This window comes from Hibiscus syriacus, unplaced genomic scaffold, assembly GCF_006381635.1.
Source record: "Hibiscus syriacus cultivar Baekdansim isolate YM2019G1 unplaced genomic scaffold, ASM638163v2 tig00117000_pilon, whole genome shotgun sequence".
NCBI classification, from domain to species: Eukaryota; Viridiplantae; Streptophyta; class Magnoliopsida; order Malvales; family Malvaceae; genus Hibiscus; species Hibiscus syriacus.
Window position 1 is genome coordinate 1051609 of NW_024063516.1, and position 3447 is coordinate 1055055.

At 37.2% G+C, this 3447-nt stretch overlaps 1 pseudogene; it reads right to left on the reverse strand.

Annotated features, from left to right (window-relative positions):
• Positions 1-577: 577 nt before the first annotated feature.
• On the reverse strand, positions 578-2032 carry LOC120194734 (annotated as a pseudogene).
• Between the last annotated feature and the right edge of the window lie 1415 nt (positions 2033-3447).

Genomic DNA, 3447 nt, shown 5'->3' on the forward strand with positions numbered 1-3447 from the left:
ATACTAATTTTTTTGTAATTTTTTGTATTTTTTTTATTTTTTTTAAATTCAAATAAATTAAATTTTAAGATCAAAATATATAATTATGTAACTTATATTTTTTCGCATTATTATTATTAATTGTAATTTTCTTATTTATTTGTATTTTCGTAAAATTATTTATGAATGTTTCATTTATGATTTTTATCTTGATATTTATTATAAATATATATATTTTATTTTATTTTTGTAAAATTAATATTATAATAGTTAAATATTGTGAATAAAATAGAGTTGATGGTAATACAGAGATAATGCTGGAGAAGAATTACTGTTTTATTTTTAAAGTAGAGATAGAAATACTATAAATTAGAGATGAGGACCGAAGATATAGTAAGGAAACATCTAAAGCGACTTTTTGAAACTAGTTTTGGAGGATGTAATTGAAGGACCTTTACTGTTTGTTGTTGGTTTTGATTTCTGTGGATTTTAAGTATTAAAATAAAATTGTAGTTTTACTAAAATTATTGAAAGAAAAAAGAATTTACAATTCCGAAATCAGTTACTCCCTAGCTTAAAAAGTTGTGATTTTAAAGATTCAATTTTGCGTTATCCCCAACCCCAATCCACAAATCTCCTCCGGCGCTGGTGCGTCCCACCTGGCAGCCCTTTTCATCATTTCTCTAAAATCACCAACACATTCCTCCAACATCAAACCATTAACTCGTTTCCTCTCCTGACCGAGTTTTTCACCCGCAACCCTATCGAATATCTTCTCCCATCCCTTCTCCCACCCGCCTTCAGCATTGCATAGCTCGAGAGTCCCGTTACTCCAGTCGGTCCAGCTCCATCTCTTGTCAAGCGACGACATTACGTCGGCCACGCATCCGTCTTTACAAACAGGAGTGCACGGCCTGCATTTGGCCCCACTCAGTCGACCCATACTGGACATCGCCGCCACCGGCACACCCAAATGGGCAGGCGGGAACTCGTACGTTCGATCCGTCACGACGCAGAACGGAAATCTATTCTCCATATACGATATGTTTAGGGCGATGAGTTGGGCTTTGAACGCAGATTCCGAGTTCAGTTGCCTATACCCTGCCTTGTCTATTTCAGGGACGAGAGAAAGTCGGGAGAGAGCAACTTTGGAAGTGTAGTAATCGCCGATACCGAGGCGATCATTAAGGCCACCGTAGACGGATCCAGAAGGGACGGTGTATCGACCTGCCACGAAATTTTTGGGATGTAACGGTGCACTCCAGTAACCGTCTACTCTGGTGCGAACGATCCAGTCATAGGTGAAATTGTGTTGTTTTTGGTGTGATTCGATCATCGTGATGCATCCCTCCACCAAATTAAAATACTGTAGGAGACCCTACATACGAGAAACGTGAATTTTAGATTACATATTCTTAGAATATGAGAAAAGTCTCATAAACAAAGACAAGTGGGGATCAGTGCTCAAATGATCAAATCCATAGTTATATAAAACTATTGGTAAAAGATATATATATATATATATGGAAAAAAACCTTCCAAAGGAGTGGCTAGAGAAAGTAAACAGTTTTCACCTGGATGCCATTAGGGGAGTTGGCCGCCGTGAGTACTCGAACTTGCTCCTCCGTCTCCGGCATTGGTTTCTGCTCAAATATCCGAACAGTGGCGAGCCGAGGGCAGTTTTTAGAAGCGATAACTTGAAGGCATTCTTGTCCATGGGACAGTGCAAAAAAAGGTCTGCATTGGGATACCGTTTAATAACCTTCTCCACAATGGAGGGTCCCGTCAGCTCGAACCGCCTGGCTCCACCAATCAAACACACCGCGATCTTGCACCGGTCACCGCCGGCCAAATTGGGACGCGAACTTTTAACATTCGATAAGGTTTTGCCGAAGATAAAAGACTGGCGGACAACAGAGGCTATATGTGTAGACGATAATGAAAAAACAAAAAAGAGAAGCGAAAGGGGAACGATGACTAAGAGGAGAAGACGCCAATCAAGCTCCGACCACTTCTTCATAAACATGCTGATCTTTTGTGGCTTCTTTATCATCTCCCTCTAATTCAACGCATCAATATATGGGTTTTTTTTTTGGGGCGGGGGGGGGGAGGGGTTCACCCATAAAGGAGAAACTGGAACTGCAAAAAAAATGGTGATTAAAGTCAAGAGCTATGAAGGGTACGAATTAGGATTAGGAAGATCATAGAGAAGCCTTTTTGACGAGAGTTGATAAATGTTAGTTGGCAGCAGTTACACGATTTAAAGGGTAATTTGAGGATTACATCTTATTGCATACTTTAACGTGAAGGCACACACAACAGCGCAGTAGAGAGGAAAGTCGTTTCTGTTTCGATTGAATCGTTTCCTATACTGGCCGCGGCTTCGGTTACTTTGCTCATAAATTGCAACATACTTAACGTGCCGGTTTTTGCTGTTTGCCTAAGATAATCTCGCCTCACCTTGATTATGTTTTGCCCCACACTCAAAGCTATTAATGGTTATTACAAGAAATAGCTATGTTTTTTTTGAAAGGTTATAAATTTAAATATTTTTATTAAAAATAATTTAGACGTTGGATAAAAAATGATAGATTATCATGAAACTATTAGCATATCCGCAAGACATTGTCCTCGTAGAACTTGCTGTACTGCTGCACCATGTTGTTATTATCCCTGTTTTCTTAAGATTCCTTCAAAAATAATAATAAAGTGTAACATTTTCTTCCTTGTCAATCTACTACAAAGGAGTACGTGTCATGCGTCGGAAATTTAAAGCACCCTCTTGATTATACGGGTTTTGCGTTAAAAGAGTGTTCTTTTCCCTTTCTTTCTCAAAGTTGTTTTTTGCAACATTTAACATATTTTATTCGATTCAATTGTAAACCGAGTCAAAGATATAACATCGAATTATCAGAAATATATCTTAAATAATTTAGAACTAACTAAATATTAAACCAATGTATTTCATTTACTGATTTTACGTTTTCTACTCTTCGTTAAATTTCGAAATCAAATATTCAAGCAAATACTAAATTGAAAGCCTTCAAAAGCTTAAGCACTTGGGCTAGATCAATTATTAATTTATTACCGGCTTATAAACTCATTTCACCTTCAATATAAAGCTTAGGCCAAGCGTTAACTAAAATCTTAAAATGCACTTCGCTCACGACGTATGCCAAATATACGTTTAAGGATCAAACTATTGAACTCATACGTCAAATTGTATCATATAAGGACCTTTTCATAGATTCATAAAAGTCGAGGGATCAATAAGCAATTAATCTTTTATTCATTAATCGCTTCCAATTTTTTTTTTTAATACAAAAGGAGTGAAAAACAGTAAACTAGCTAAGCAATGGCTATGTCCAAATCATCCAGCAAAATTGATTCAACTTCAACAAGAGTATTGAACCGATTCCGACCAAAGGGAAGCGTCCACGAAAACTTTGCCATAGTGTCTGCACCTTT